Source organism: Lepidochelys kempii, chromosome 2, assembly GCF_965140285.1.
Source record: "Lepidochelys kempii isolate rLepKem1 chromosome 2, rLepKem1.hap1, whole genome shotgun sequence".
Taxonomy (NCBI): Eukaryota; Metazoa; Chordata; order Testudines; family Cheloniidae; genus Lepidochelys; species Lepidochelys kempii.
The window spans coordinates 232,304,570-232,322,408 of record NC_136381.1 but is presented as its reverse complement, the minus strand read 5'-3'; the positions used below and the strand labels follow the sequence as shown (position 1 = coordinate 232,322,408).

At 39.0% G+C, this 17,839-nt stretch overlaps 1 protein-coding gene across 2 annotated transcripts in view; it reads right to left on the bottom strand.

Annotated features, from left to right (window-relative positions):
• The window catches only part of PLXDC2 (plexin domain containing 2), a 418,561-nt gene that overhangs the window by 308,899 nt on the left and 91,823 nt on the right, over positions 1-17,839 (bottom strand). The gene's annotated exons all lie outside the window — the stretch shown is intronic.

Genomic DNA, 17,839 nt, shown 5'->3' with positions numbered 1-17,839 from the left:
TAGCTAAACCCCTTTCTTGCATTATAGCCCTGACCTTGCACCATTAATCGGGAGCTTTGCCATTGACTTGAGGAAGCATAGAATCAAACCCTATTTGGCCAGCTTCACATTTAATCCACAGTAAGCACTTCTCAGTGCTTTTAATGCATAGTAGCATCTAGGTGCTGACATCATAATACAGGTCCCCTGCAATCATTCTCACAAGCAAATTTATTAAATCAAATGATCTACCATTTCTGTTTATAGCTTAAGGCCAAAATCATCCCTTAAATTCCCACTTCCTTTGTTTACAGCAGGTTAGGTGTTTCATGTACTGTGTGCTGGGTGTGATGCTGTATGATTGAAGATCACCATTTGTTGCTACCATTGTTATACAATCACAACAAATCTTATACAAAGTGTATCATGGAAGGTGTCAATGGAAAAGTTAAAATCTGTCAAGTAAGATTATCCTTGTTAAATCCATGTATCATCACTGTATCTGAAGTTATGAATATTGGCCCTGTATTTGTACCTCAAATGTGTTTGTACTCAAGGTGACACCAAAAAGGTAGTTTACATCCAGTCTCACCAGCCCATTGCGAATGGACTATTCAAGCTTGATGGGCAATTAAGAAGAATCAACTCTCCAGATGGCTCTTCCTGAGGACACCTCAGACTGCAAGGAGCCAATGGCAACCCCCCATGATTCAGCAAAACATGTAAGGGCATGTGACACTGACATGTGACCTCAGACTCCATCTTTGTCAGTAACTTTCCATACACAGGGCCTGTGGGCTTTGTTTGGGACAGTAAATTTCCATGCACATGGTGGAAGATATAAAAGATACCTGAGACACCTCCAATTTCCTCATTCCTGCTCCACTTCTCTGGACTGTGGATTTACAACTAAAAGGAGTATTTTGAACTATAGACTGAGGACCTTCCAATCATTTGGAAGTTACCAGAGAGATTTTTGCAAGCCAGCAGCCTATTACATCATTACTATGGATCCTGGACTCTGAACACTGAAAATCACTTGTATCCATATGATTCCTTAACCATTCAATAATGCTCTTCTTTTCTTTTATAAATAAATGTTTAGTTAGTTCACTAAGGATTGGCCGACAGTGTGATAGTTGGGTAAGATCTGAGATACATATTGACCTCAAGCTAAGTGTCTGATCTCTTGGGATTGGTAGAACCTCACATATGGTAAATGAGGTTTTCAGTAACCTCTCACTAAATTGGACCAATTTGTCTGGATGGGTAGAGGAAACTGTGTTTCGCTTCTTGCTAACCAGTGCGGTACTATAGAAGTTCTTTTGATACTGGTTTGGTGCATCTAATTATAGCATAAACCACCAGTTTTGGGGGATTGTCTGCCCTGTTTCTTGCAGTCTTCCCTGAGTGTGGTATTCTCAGTGTGGTTCATCCCAGGCACCCAGTCACACTGGTTAATAACACAAGAGGACTCCATGCTTATAAAACTAAAATTGGCTTTTTATTAAGAGAACTCTTTACAGAGACACTGAACCTGAAGCTACCATTCAAGCCATATGGACACAGACTAATCTTCTGATGCCTCCTCCAAAGATTTCCCTGCTGCAACATGTACTCCTCCCTGCAAGGTCCATGCAGGTTGCTACCATAGGTTGCCTCATGTGGTATAGCAATATAGTGATAAGTGCTTTATGAATGCAGCAAGATGAAATTATTATTGACACTGGCTTGAACAACAGACAGTTTCAAGGGAAGAAACAGTACTGTGTTTCATAAATTGCCATTATTTGTTATGTGGCAGGCACAATTCTCCATAGCTAAAGTTGATGGAGCAGGAGCAGAGAAATTTTTTGGCAGAGATTATATTCTACAAGCAACCCTGTCACTGATGGATTCTTTCAATGATCAAATCAAAGAGTAGGGATGTATCGATTGTACACAGTATATTCGTGAGGAGCGATTTCAGTTACTCTTATTAGCCCTTCCCTTTCCAACGGCCTGCTGAACAAGCCAATGTTACAAGCATATTTTTCTATATGCATTTATCCATGGTTTGTGTCACCATGGTTCTGCACCTCAATGCTACTCATGGATTACACCCCAGTATGGTTGGGGGACATTGATAAACCTTGAAAGTTGTGATGTAATGTAGTTTTATTGGGTATACAGAGGACATGAAAAATTATTAGATGCTTCACAAAAAAGTTCAGATGGAGCTATGTTAATAACTTTAATTTCAAGCAGTCCATTCAAAATTTTCAGAACAAATTTTCTGGTTTTGAATGAGACTTACCTATAAAAAGTGTGAGTCTGACGATTTCTCTCTCTATGCAGTCAAAAGGGAAAGATAAATAAACCTGAACAGTCAACAGGCTATGACCATAAACCATAACAGAACAGAACCCTAGCCCCATAGTTCCAAAAACACAATCTCCTAACACTGTAACCAAAGGAAAACCTCAGTAAATTACAGAAGGAAGTTTTCTTCCTTCTAAGCTGCAATCAGACAATGAAGTTCATCATGCTCTCAAATATGTAGTGCTGTATCCTGCTCCTACTGAAATCAGTGATATAAAATTGTTCATAACTTTGCTCAAATGCTGCTTATTTTCTTGAAATATAGGCAGCACATTAGCTTTCACTCTGTGAAAAGAATGAAGTGGCAGTAACAAGTTATTTTTGAGATAGAGGTAGACAAAGAACCATTAGACAGCAGTCAAAATTTCAGCTTCACAGGTTAAGGCCAGGAGGGACCAGTGTGATCATCAAATCTGACCTCCTGCAGAACACAGGCCATAGAATTTCTCCTGGTTATTCCTGCAACAAGCCCATTATTTCCCATTGAGCTATACTATATCTTTCAGAAAGCCATCCATTCTTGCTTTACAGACTTCAAGTGACAGAATCTACCAAATGCCTAGGTAAGTTGTCCCAGTGTTTAAATAACCCTCACTGTTAAAATTGTGGCTTATTTTCAGTCTGAATTTGTCTAGCTTCAACTTCCAGCCATGGGATCTTATTATGTCTTTTTGTCTGTTACATTAAAGAGCTCTCTACTATCAGAAATCTTCTCACCATGTAGGTATTTTTTGATCATGGATAAGTTAAAAAGATTGTGCTTATTTGTTTCTCTCTGTTAAGCAGGATTTCCAGAGCTCAAATCATTTTTGTAGCTCTTTTTTCAACCTTTTCCAGTCTACCAATATCCTTTCTGAAGTATGGACACCAGAACTGGGCACAGTACTGGTGTCACTAATACCTACTACAAAGGAAATACTACACCCCTACTTTCACTGAATAGTCCCCAGCTCATGCATCCAAGGACTGCAGAGCTCTTTTAGCCATATCATTGCACTTGGAGCTCATGTTCAGATTATTATACACCATGACCCCTAAAGTCTTTTCCAGAGTCATTGCTTTCCAAAATACACTCCCCCATTCTGTAAGAGTGACTAAAAAGCATATTATCAAAATTATTACTGTTTCCTTTTAAAGGATGTTTTACTAGAAGTAGCATGTGTATCCTCTATAACTATGAATTTTTCTTTGTATACATTAAAATATTATCCCTGACTTGAAACACATATTAACACCTGCCACGCAAATGGTTTTGCCAATTTTGTTCAAAAATTGCAGAAATATTCTCCTTCACCTTCAGGGTAAACATGACAATTTTCAGGCCTAGTTATTTTTCCAAAAGTTGCAGGGGACCGAAAATAGGGCTTTATACTGGAAGCTGATTGCAGCCTTAGGTATGGAGAGATTACTATTTATAATAAAGATTTGTCGCATTGAACAGAAAATAAATGAGGAAGTCAGAGCTTGAATATTTTAATGTATAATCCAGTTGCAATATAGGAGTTCAGTTTAAATGCAGTAATTTTGCACAGATACATTCCTTACTGGAATGGTATAAAAATGTTATAAAACAAGAAGAAGGGCAGCTGTTATCACGAGAACCATAGAAAAAAGGCCAGCCAGCGGATGAGATGTTGTACATGGGAAATAATATTTCTGCACAATCTCTTTTCACTGTTATTGTCCGGAAACTGTGTTGTCACAAATATTGCTGTATGGTCTTACAAACCTTATTTCTGTGCTAGCCTGCTTAGCTTGCACATGTACATTTTTTAAACAGTTTTGTACTCATGACTAACATGCATTTGTAAAGATGGGATCTGAGAAAATTATGTGGATTTAGGTTTAGAACTTTCTCCATTCTAGCAGATGAATATGAGTGGGACATGTATCCACCTCTAGCTAACAATGCTCTCTGGCTTCTCCATTAGACTTAATTTGCCTTTTCTTTTTTGTAGTAGATACGATGTACTGGTATATTTAGATTAAATCACTACAGAGACTTTATTCATATATAGACTGCAGCGCTGCCACAGCTTATTCCACTGTAGCAGCTTTCCATAGACCTAGAAGGCTTAATATTGTAGGGATTAGGAATCGTGTAATTTTAAATCACATGAGCACTTGGGCCTTGCAAAAATCTGTGCTCGTCACAGCAAAAACCTCCACAGAATGTTCGCTAAGTCAATCCTCCACGCCAGCCCTCCTGAAATCCTGTATAAGCACAACTAGTGAGATATGACTGCATTTGTCAGTCGCATCAAAAACAAGGTAACTGCTTTCCATAGTGATGAAGGTCTGCACCAATCCCTCGCTACAGATGATAAAACAGACTTGAGTCTTCAGATACCTACCATAGAATCCCACCAACTTCGGTCATGCTACTCCCTGAGAAAGCAAAGAGGGACTTCACCCCGGCAACAGTAAGAAAACCAAAGCTGGTAATTTAATTGGTTCAATGTAGCTGCTGAGATTCTATGTATCTGGGATTATATATTATAAACTAAGTGCATGTTGATCACAACTGCATACAACTTGCGATACCTGAAATAATAGAGGCTGTGAATCTCTTTACTGAATTATGTAGCAAAATTACAATCAACCATTCAACAACACTGCTTGTTTACTGTTTCTATTAACCTTGTATTAACGACAGAGGATTCATTGTGAGGACTTCAAATGCTTGTAGCACTGACACTACCAACAAAGGACCAGAAAGTGTGTAGGATAGAAAGTCCTGAAAGCCTCTCCTCCTAATGTTCAAGAATAACCACCACCAAAGTGCATTAATCAGAATTGTATTTGGATAAATGACGAAAATTCGATTTCTCAATGACGGGCTGTGATGATGTGAACCTAAGACTATAAAGAGGAATCTGAAACACTACTTCAATTAATATCAGCAAGAGCTGTGTGTCTAATTCCCCCCTGCACTGTGAGCTAGAAATTAATACCTACATGCGTTTCTTTTTTCACTGGATTCTTCACTCCGTTATTAGCTTCATGAGCACCACACATGGCAAAATGCAGTTTCAGAACAATGTTCTGTTTTATTTCAGTGCTATCAAATCACTGATTCCAACCCTGCCCATGCAAGTATCATGAGATTTTAATACTTAAAGATACAGGAACTTTGACATATAGACTGCCACATAGTTTAGGATGAACTCTACTTTCAGAAGAGTAGAAAGGTACAGTTCTAAATCTCAGTGATGAACACATACATACTGGAGTCACAGAATATGAAGGGGAAAACAGCTCTAGCTGTAGCAAGGTTATAGTTTTTTGTTTTTTTACAGGATCAAGAGAAGTCCTCCCTCATGTACACACATACACACTTTTGTAGGAGTGGGGGGAGATTTAACATAAAATAAATTACATTTTGAACTTGTCAACTTTGAGTGGTCCCTTTAAGGTTATATTGTTGTCACTTCCTTTTAACTCAACGTTTTCATGAGTGTATATATTTTTTAAAATTAAAACTTAATTTTAGCAGACAAAAAGTTCAGCTCGGAAGAAAAATGTAGAGAGCACTGAAAAATAATTGTTTTAGTGCTTATGCTGCAGATGGAGGGATAGACCCAGGCAACTGCATTTCTGTAAAACACTCATAGCATAGCATAGCATTTGCCTTCCCAATGACAAAACCATCCCTACTGTGAGTTTCATTTTGGATTATAAGGGCAAAGCTTCCCATGCTGACTTGTGCCATTATCAAGTGAAAATTATACTCTCTATTTCTCCTTTATATGATTCTTGTCCTGCTCCTAGCATTATACAGGGAATAAAATATGCATGTAAATTCCAGGCTCAGCATAACAAATCTACATATTACACTGGAATCAAGATCAAGTAGTACCAACATTTAGAGGCTGACCAAGGTGGCTCCATTCAGCTCTGGATCCAAATGCTGCCAGAGTTACAGTACAGGGTTTCAAAGTAGCAACCATGTTAGTCTGTATTCGCAAAAAGAAAAGGAGTACTTGTGGCACCTTAGAGACTAACAAATACATTTGGATTCAGTCATCCAAAACAAAATGGCAGCAACCTCCTTTTTGAATAGCTCTCCCTCCACAGTCTTCAGAGAGAGGGATCTTCAGGCCTTCATTATCCCCATCCCCTCAAGGGCTCTTTGGTGGCAATGGCTGATCCACCACCAGCAGTTGTTTGGGAAGGGAGTGGAGTGTGTTGCCAAGTGGGAACAATGTCTCACTTATCTGTTGGCAGTCTTTTTGGTGGGGGAGGGGGGGGGTGTCAGATAGGCCTCACAGCAGAGGAAGGAACAGGCCTCCCCCTGAAGCCTGCCCAGTTCCACTACAGCCTCCAGCAGCTCTGTGAAAGACTCAGGAGGGGCATCAGAGCATTGAACTTGTTATATACTCTTGAGTGAAATCCTGGCCCCAATGGAGTCAATTACAGTTTTGCTATTGATTTCAGTGGGGCCAGAGTCTCACCCTCTGTGTCTGTTTTCAATGAAGCTGCTGCCCATTATGCTCTTTTCCTCTCTTGCAAAGTGCACATGGGATGGGATGATCAGGGCCAAAGGGACACCTACAGGATTCACTCATGCCACTGCTAACAGGACTTGTTTCCCACCAAGTGTATCATCAAAACCAGCCAGTGACATTTCTAATGAATATCTATCGAACATTTATCCTTTTCACTATACCGAAGGTTTAATTTAGGCCTTACTGATGACAGCATTTGAAATCACCAGGACACAGGAAGAGAGAGCTCTGGGCCTTGGGGTCTGTCATTTGTAATATGCCACAGAAACTGCGCAATTCAGAATAGCATGCCAGAAGCTGACAATTAGCTTAACACGTCATAAAAGTATTCCCCAGCGGGTATTTTTCCCCTGTGAAATTATGGTGATGGACAATACACATTGAAATTATTAAGTCATTGTATAAATCAAGCTACATAATTTGTTCCTAAATTAACCATTCCTAAAAAAAGGATTTAGATTGGCCTATTGTGAACAGTTTAATTAATAGTCAAAGAATTTCTTAAGCACCAGTAAGGTGTTAAAGCTTCCCTGAGAAAGAAAAGCCGCCAATTCAATAGTGTGTTAATACAGTGACTGCCAAATAGCATGCTCCAGTAGCCAAGATAGATCAATAATCAACAGATCAAGGACTCCTGCTTGAAAAATGGAAATCTACTGTTCTCTTCTAAACATTGGATTGATCAGTATCATTTTCCAATATTTTACCATCCTCAGTACCCACCAAAAGAAAATAATCCCATCAATCACTTGCCATTCCCTCCTTCCCTTTATTCGCAAAGCTCTTAACTCAAAAAGGTCGCCAGTCAGTTGACAAAACAAAATAGGAACAAAAGCGAACGGCACAAAAGATCATTTCATTTACTTGACTGGGCACATTAATGAATTTCACTGAGTCTGGAAAAAATGCAGTGAGCACCAGAGCATCATGCATTGCTTTAGCCTGAATGATGCATTGTCTCTGCTATTAGAATGTACAGTAAACTGTAATTAAGCAATTAAACATGAAAGAGTGTAGGCTGGGCTAAATAATTCTAGACCCTGCATGCCTTGTTTGTCTTATGCCTTCAGCTGCCTCAGCATTAATGCTGTTTCAAAATGACACATGCCCTGCCTGGAATGTCTAACTGTGATTATAAAAAGCTACTGCCTTTTTCTCCCCACCACAAACTAATTGGTTAATTATTTTGTTTTTTTCACTTGAGTGTCAGACTTCCCAAATCCTGTTAACCGTTTCATGGCGGGCTGCTGCTGCACTTTCTCATGAAGAGTCACCATTCCGCTGGTCAAGTCATAGGAAACACAAAGCAGAGATACACAGCCCTTTCTTAACATGAGAAGTTAATAATAGATTATTCCAGGGTTCAGGACCTGATTTCTTCAATATATTTATTATTAATAAACTGAGAGAAAGGGTGAATGATGATGTGAAAACTTACTAAAGACTAAGGGGGACTGTAAATAATACTGGAAGAACTTCATTGGGAGAGGCAGATTCTCAGCATCTCTCAGGATCGGGGTCCAAACTAAATAACTTGAAAACACAAGGACAGATTAAATTTGCCACAGACAAGGACAGGGCAATGCATGCTGCAGGGAACAACTGTGATTACACATCACACTGGAAGGTTCTGTACGAATTTTGTCCCCTCAGAAAAAAGCTCCAGGCATCATTTTGAGATAGTTAATCGCATCGTCTGGGCAATGTATAGCACCTTACAAAAGTGAATAAGTACATATGCTTTATTTAGAAGAAGTCAAAGAATACAAAATATTTCACAATATTATAAATAAGTGGTATGGTCCCACGAGCATTACTGCTTTCCTCTCTAACATCAAATCTCAAAAAAACACATGGCAGTAACACAAGCTGTTTAGAAAAAGGTTATGAAAATAACTGGAAGCAGGGAGAGAGGCTTCTGTATTAGGAGAAGTTAAAAAGACAAGGACTATTTTCTTGGGAAGGAGATACTCATTTGACTTTTCACAACATGATATTTTTAGTCTCGTGTTTTAAAATGTATACTAACTTACTTTTATGATGTCATCTAGTACTCCGAAGCACTTTTGCATTTGATTGGGATGTGGGGGTAGTGAAGAGGAATGTTGCTGAATAAACAGTTATTGGTCAGCCAGGCAGGCCTATTTTCTCCTTCCCACGGTACAATAAGCCAAAGGAAATGTGTGCAGCATACAAACTAACCTATCAGCGGCACTGCTATGGGTACTCGCATGGCCCCACAGTATGCCAACATTTTTATGGCTGACTTAGAACAACGCTTCCTCAGCTCTCGTCCCTTAATGCCCCTACTCCACTTGCGCTACATTAATGACATCTTCATCATATGGACCCATGGAAAAGAAGCCCTTGAGGAATTCCACCATGATTTCAACAATTTCCATCCCAACATCAACCTCTGCCTGGACCAGTCCACACAAGAGATCCACTTCCTGGACACTATGGTGCTAGTAAGCAATGGTCACGTAAACACCACCCTATACCAGAAACCTACTGACCGCTATGCCTACCTACATGCCTCCAGCTTTCATCCAGACCACACCACACGATCCATTGTCTACAGCCGAGCTCTATGATACAACTGAATTTGCTCCAACCCCTCAGACAGAGACAAACACCTACAAGATCTCTATCAAGCATTCTTACAACTACAATACCCACCTGCTGAAGTGAAGAAACAGATTGACAGAGCCAGAAGAGTACCCAGAAGTCACCTACTACAGGACAGGCCCAACAAAGAAAATAACAGAACGCCACTAGCCATCACCTTCAGCCCCCAACTAAAACCTCTCCAATGCATCATCAAGGATCTACAACCTATCCTGAAGGACGACCCATCACTCTCACAGATCTTGGGAGACAGGCCAGTCCTTGCTTACAGACAGCCCCCCAACCTGAAGCAAATGATCACCAGCAACCACACACCACACAACAGAACCACTAACCCAGGAAACTATCCTTGCACCAAAGCCCGTTGCCAACTCTGTCCACATATCTATTCAGGGGACACCATCATAGGGCCTAATAACATCAGCCACACTATCAGAGGCTCGTTCACCCGATCAATGTGATATATGTGATATATATATATCACATATATATACCAATGTGATATATGCCATCATGTGCCAGCAATGCCCCTCTGCCACACACATTGGCCAAACTGGACAGTCTCTATGTGAACAAATAAATGGACACAAATCAGATGTCAAGAATTATAACATTCAAAAACCAGTCGAAGAACACTTCAATCTCTTTGGTCACTCGATTACAGACCTAAAAGTGGCAATTCTTCAACAAAAAAAACTTCAAAAACAGACTCCAAAGAGAGACTGCTGAATTGGAATTAATTTAGGCTTGAATACAGACTGGGAGTGGATGGGTCATTACACAAAGTAAAACTATTTCCCCATGTTTATTCTCACCCCCCCCCCACTGTTCCTCACATGTTCTTGTCAACTGCTGGAAATGGCCCACCTTTTTGATTATCACTACAAAAGGTCCCTCCTCCCCCCGCTCTCCTGCTGCTAATAGCTCACCTTACCTGATCACTCTCGTTACAGTGTGTATGGTAATACCCATTGTTTCATGTTCTCTGTGTATATAAATCTCCCCACTGTATTTTCCACTGAATGCATCCATTGAAGTAAGCTGTAGCTCATGAAAGCTTATGCTCAAATAAATTTGTTAGTCTCTAAGGTGCCACAAGTACTCCTTTTCTTTTTGCGGATACAGACTAACATGGCTGCTACTCTGAAACACTAACCTATGAAACTCACTACTACAGAACAGTATAGATGCAACTAAAATAAGATTTCAAAAATAAGAACGAAGAGCTATATGAATTAAGTAGCTTGGTAGGCTCTCAGTAAGCATGCTTTAGGAATAAACTGATCACCAGTTAAGGCCAGGAAAAATCTCCCTAAAGAGTAATATTGCAGTTAGATGCAAGATGTGGGGTTTACTGCTTTCTCTGAAGCTTCTGGCATTAAACAATGTCAGAGAGAGACGGCCCAATCAGATTAGACATTGGTCCATCCAGTATGGCAAATCCTTTGCACCTAGTTTTAAAAGGATTTCTACTTGCTTTCTGCCCTGACATCTAGTCCCTAGAAGCACACAAAAGAAAAAATAGCAGTTTGAAGCAATCTTCTCCCGCCCCACCCAACATCAGTAGCTGTGCTCAGCAAAAGGCAAATAGTGTTGTCTGAGCTCCAGAAAGCCTCCTTTGCTTCTGTATAATGGAAAAACATCCATACAAAGACCCTCCATGCAGTGTAGGATTCACCTTTGACAAAAGAACAGTCATGAAACCCAAATGCATATGAAACAGAGCTTTTTAAGCTTTCCCAGAATACTTACACTTACACACCCCCATAAACCCACACATACCTTCAAAGAATTCACTTATTTGCCTATGGTGACTATTTCACACCACACTTACCCTGCATGAGCACTAATACATCTTTGGATGGATAAATTATTTGTAGGCATAGCAGTGAACAAATCTGAGCTACACATAGGACGAGGCAGATCTACCATATATCACAGATGTAATGACTGCCTCTTTTCCTTACCCCAGAGACAGGCCATTACTCTAGTCCTGTGTCCTGATAATACTTTCTTTAAAAAAAAAAAGTTATAACCAGCTTTAATACAAAGGTTTAAAATTGCTGAGCAGCAAGATTTAAGGGTTTTTTAGGGCTGTCACATGATTTAAAAAATTAATCGTGATTAATTGTGCTGTTAAACAATAATATAATACCATTTATTTAAATATTTTGGATGTTTTCTACATTTTCGAATATATTGATTTCAATTAAAACACTGAATACAAAGTGTACAGTGCTCACTTTATATTTATTTTTCATTACATACATTTGCACTGTAAAAAACCAAAAGAAATAGTAGTTTTCAATTCACCTCAGACATGTACTATAGTGTGATCTCTTTGTCATGAAAGTTGTACTTACAAATGAAGAGTTATGTACAAAATAATGCATTCAAAAATAAAACAATATAAAACTTTAGAGCCTAAAAGTCCAATCAGTCCTACTTCTTGTTCAGCCAATAGCTCAGACAAACAAGTTTGTTTACATTTGCAGAAGATAATGCTGCCCACTTCTTGTTTACAATGTCACCTGAAAGTGAGAACAGGCATTCGCATGGCACTGTTGTAACCGGGGTCGCAAGATATTTACATACATGCTGATGATGGGTTCTGCTTGATAACAATCCAAAGAAGTGCGGAATAATGCATGTTAATTTTCATCGTCTGAGTCAGATGCCACCAGCAGAAGATTGATTTTTGTTTTCTGGTGGTTTGGGGTCTGTAGTTTCTGCATCAGAATGTTGCTCTTTTAAGACTTCTGAAAGCATGCTCCACACCTCATCCCCTCTCAGATTTTGGAAGGCATTTCAGATTCTTAAACCTTGGGTTGAGTGCTGTAGCTATTTTTAGAAATTTCACATTGGTATCTTCTTTGCATTTTGTCAAATTTGCAGTGAAAGTGTTCTTAAAATGAACGACATATGCTGGGTCATCATCCGAGACTGCTATAACATGAAATATATGGCAGAATGTGGGTAAAACAGAGCAGAAGACATACAATTCTCCCTCAAGGAGTTCAGTCACAAATTTAATTAATGCATATTTTAACAAGTGTCATCAGCATGGAAGCATGTCCTCTGGAATGATGGCTGAAGCATGAAGAGGCATGTGAATCTTTAGCGCATCTGGCACATAAATATCTTGTGATGCCGGCTACAACAGTGCCATGGGAACACCTGTTCTTCCTTTCAGGTGACATTGTAAATAAGAAGCCGGCAGCATTATCTCCTGTAAATGTAAACAAACTTGTTTCTCTTAGTGATTGGTTGAACAAGACGTAGGACTGAGTGGACTTGTATGCTCTAAAGTTTTATATTGTTTTGTTTTTGAGTGCAGTTATGTAACAAAAAAAATCTACATTTTTAAGTTGCACTTTCATGATAAAGAGATCACACTGCAGAACTTATATGAGGTGAATTGAAAAATACTATTTTTTGTTTACCATTTTTACAGTGCAAATATTTGTAATAAAAATAATATAACATGAGCACTGTACACTTTCATAAATTTCAATTGGTGTTCTATTGTTTAACAGTGTGATTAAAACTGTGATTAATCATGACTAATTTTTTTGAGTTAATCACGTGAATTACCTGCAATTAATCGACAACCATAGGTTTTTCTTTCAGACTAATCAGTTACTAATTCCTAGATCATAAGTCTGTTTCATTTATTGCCCCTCACTGGCTCTTGCCCATTTTTCTCTGAGGTAAACAACTTTGTGTGACTAAAAGTTGATCTCCATTTGCCCCTCCTGTGTAATATATCAGGTTCTGATCACTAAACATATCTAGAGGCCTTGACCTCTTTAGGATTATGATGCTGTCATAAAAGCAGTTTATCATCATCAGCAAATAACACCAACTTCACTTGACTGAGTTTCTTCCAAATTAAATGAAAATATGTTACTGTGAGGATTGTGAAAGGGACTGGATTAACAGCCTTGGAGACTCAAGTCCTCTCTTTTTCTGTACAAGAGGATGAATGTGGATAAATGCCCAGGACATCTTTCAAAAAAACCTGATCATCAGCTGTAACTCTGAGCCAGATGTGCAATTTGATGATCCTGGTAAATCAATAACATGCAAAAATTAATTCATTAGAGTTTACCAGGGATGAATTTGGGCCAGTGTAATTATTTTAATCAATACGAAGTGCAAGGAGACACAATTATAGGATCAATATTCCCCACCAGTGCATGCACTGAAAAAAAAGGCAAACACCACCAATGACCAAAAGATGGACAGCAGAAGAAAGCTGAGACAGACTAGAAAATATGGCTCTATGGCCAACAAAATGGAGCCAACTATCTGCATTCCTTGTCAAAGAAGTATCATGGATCATCAGTAACTAAAGTCGAGTTTAGTCTTATAATCACATAAAAAGTACACTAAATGATTGCCATTAATGTTGGAAAGTGAAGCACTCAATAGTTAGGAAACACCAACACAGATTTAATTCAATCCTCTTCCACCTTCTGTGCATGCATTATGATAAAGTTTTTAATTAAACAATCACATACTATTTTCTTTACAAGACCTTTGCCTCACTCAGCACAACAGGCAGTGCTTTGGGAGTAAATCAAGGCTGTGTACTGAGTAAGGTTTTCTGTAGGACCCTTCCCTCATTTGCTCTAGAAGTCGGAAGACAGACAGGTAGAGAATGAGACATGGACTGCGGAAAAAAAAGAAGGACAGACTTGTGGTTATGGAAGATGTGACACACAAGAGAACTGGATTGTGTCCCTGCCTCTGTCACAGATTTCCTCTGTCATGCTGGGGAGATCACTTAAAATTAAATTTTTCACAGGTGGCCTCTAATTGAGGTCTCCTCATGAGGCATCTGGGCCCAATTTTCAGAAGTGTTGAACATTCTGCCAGAGTCCCATCTGGATGTTCAGTTCCGTGGGGAAGTGAGACACTGGGGAGTATGCTCAGTGCTAATGGAATGCTGAGCGAGTTTAGCTTCTAGCAAGCTCATCTGTGCGTAATGCAAACTGCAAATGAGAATTATCAATAATTAATAGCTACGTCAAACCTGCCTGGTTTTTCATGGAGACAACAAAAGAGCACCTCCCTGATCACAAGACCATCCCCTTGCAATTTTTCAAAATCGTGATGAAAACACTAGAATTTCATGAGACATTAGAAATTCTCCAAAAGTCATATATTTTTTCATGAGAAATGTTAGGCAACCTTAATATAGGGGTTGATACTGCAGAAAAATGAACAAATGGCAAAATACTTCAAAAAACCTACATGAATTGCAAAGCCTACCATTGCACTGCCTACTGGATAGAAAAAAATTATCAGAGTTATGCAGCAGTTTTCTTTGTTTCTTTGATTTTTAACTACTGGGTAAAATTCACTCCCACTCCAACTTCTCACTGGACAGAGTCCGAGTAAGCAGGATCTGTGTGTTGGGGAGAGAGGGAGAGGAAAGGGGTGGATGAACTACATAGGAATGAGGATAGGAAGTTTCCCCATAATTTGCTTGAAAGATGAGGAGCAGCCCCACCAAGGTTCCTGTTCCAGTGTCAGAGGGTGTGGCCTTTGTGCACACTCCTCTACACAGGACTGTGATTACTAACTGGAGCCCAGCTCTATAGTGCCCAAGGGAAGCAGAGTTGAGAATCATGTATAGTGCATCGGTGTGGCCAGTGTACCAGCAGTGGCAGAAAACTAGCTTAAGTTTCTACTAAGGCTGTGGATCTGATCTTTGAAGCAGTCCTGATGAGTTTACCCTAAACATGCTTAAAAGTGTGTTCAGGTTCCCTTTCCCTTTCCCCAGCTCTTCTTATAACCCAGCATATTTTTGCTAGAAGCAGAAAAAAGTATGGTATGTACTTTGTAATAGGTTTCATATAGATCAAGCTGTTACTTCACTAGTTGCAAATTTGTTGTCATTTCTTCGTCCACATATGTATACATTGGAGATACAAAGCACAGTCATTTTATGGCCACCATGCAAGATGTGACAGGACTTGTCATTCCCTTTCTCTGAGTCTCATACTTATTCTGTTTTAAATTATCATAGTACTCCTTGTATGTAAATCGGGACTAAAGCATCAGCTACAGGATTCATTCATGCTGCCACCTTACACCACACCATCATTGTGAGATGATTCCTGAGACAACTGTGCAATTAAAATAAAACAAGTCCCTCCCTTGTTAAAAAATACAGTAATTAGAGAATACCATACCCAACATTTTAAGAGTAAAATTCCAAACAATCCAGGTGATGAAAAGCCTATCCCAAATCTTAATGAATTAGCAGGTCCAAGAAAGATGTTTTCCAACTGAAGAGAATAAGAAAAACATGCAATATTTGAGGTTTCCATAATCCCACCTTGAGAACTGGAATAATTTCTAAGAGAAAGCTCATTTGCCAGCTAATTCCACAGTAAGATCTCAGGGAGGATCTATGACAAGTTTGCCAAATTGCTAAAATTACTACACAAACAAACAGAGATAGAATGTCCTTTTCAGGGATGAGAAACCACAGCTTGAACATTGGCTTCTTAAATATTCTGGAGAGAATGAGATGGGGTGACATGTATCTAACATAGTTGCCTGTGACCTCCAAGGTACAATATTCAGATCCAAGCCCAGGTAACTGATTTACTGGAATTCACCAGAATTTACTGGAATTCTTAGTCTCTTAATGAAGTATTCACTTGTTACTTTTACACACTGCAAGTTACACCAGCTTCAAAACTTCCTCCAAACAATGTTACTCCCAGAACCAATCAGAAATGGAAGGATGCAATAATATGGCTCCTAGAGAGTGCCAGGGAAAGCCAAGGACTGAAAGCCAAGGCTATCATTTCAAATTATGGAGTGCTTCAATCTGTTTGAGTTAAGATTGAGTATCACTTTTGGAAAACTGTGCCGCAAACTGCTATGCCAGTAAAGGTAAATGAAGCCATGAAACATGCCTTTAATATGAAAAGGAGGGGTTTTATAGTTTGGGTGATGACAAATGTCTGCATAACTTCAAGCGCTGTACAGCATATTCATTGTTAATGCTTAACATTTATGATATGTATCGGAAATAAGACCTACTGTTGTAGTATTTAAGTATCTATTCAGGCAAAACTCTTGTTGATGTCAATGGGATTTTTAACAAAGCATAAGGATTGCAAGATTTGTCCCATAAAGATTAAATTACACCTAACTCTGGGATGAACAGTTGCCAAAGTCTTTCGTTTGAAAATCCTGTGCATACAAACACTTAAATCTTGATCACTAGATTCAAGATTAATGGTAATGTACAATAACAAATAAAACTAAAAAAGCCGTTTTCCGAAAGGTACCAGTTTGCATAATTTAGCCATTCTGGGGTCTGGTATATTCTACTCTGGATCTGCATGCATAACTCCTATTAGCAGTAATGGGAACAAAGTATACAGAGAAAGGTAAATTAAACTGATCACTTAATTTATCATATGTTTCTGACTGTATAACATTATAGTCCATTTCATACACAAGACACGGATTTTCAATTTCATAGGCTCTGCCATTTTAATATTCAGATTTTTCTGCCTCTAAGTTTAAAATTTGACAATAAACCACCAAATACAAAGGAAAAGAAAAGAAAAATATGCTGCAGCAGAACCTCTACAACCAGCACAGCATATGTTGTCAGCAACGGATGTGGTCCATGAAGGTGTAGAAGGAGGAAGAACATCACAGTGTAAATATGCCCACCACTAGCATGTTCCCCAATAATCTAATTTCTTGGCATCAGTCTCATGTGAAGAGTCAGAAAGCACATGCTTGTCCACACGGTAACTGTGTATGTCTTTCGAAAATATTACTGCCACAATTAACTATTTCTATGCTGTACGCATCTTACTTCTTTTGTGCAATTTAATTTACCTACCACACCTCCAACAAAACATATTGTATTGTAAATTATGGCTATTCAAAACAGTGTTAACTTGCAGTGAAAGTTGTCTTGCATATTCCATGGCGGATGCAATGATGCACAAGGATCAGTTCTTGGCCCTACACTCTATTTAACTTTTTTATCAATGATCTGGAAGAAAACATAAAATCATCCCTGATAAAGTTTTCAGATGACACAAAAATTGAGGGACTGGTAAATAAAGAAGAGGACAAGTCACTGATACAGAGCAATCTGGAGCACTCGGCAAGTTGGAGACAAGCTAATAATACGAGTTTTAATACATCCCTATGTAAATGTATACGTCTAGAAACAAAGAATGCAGGCCATACCTACAGGATGGGGGATTCTACTTCTGGGAAGCCAGTGACTCTGAAAAAGATTTGGGGGTTGTGGGACAATTAGCTGAACATGAGCTCCCATGCAACGTTGTGGCCAAAAGAGCAAATGCCAT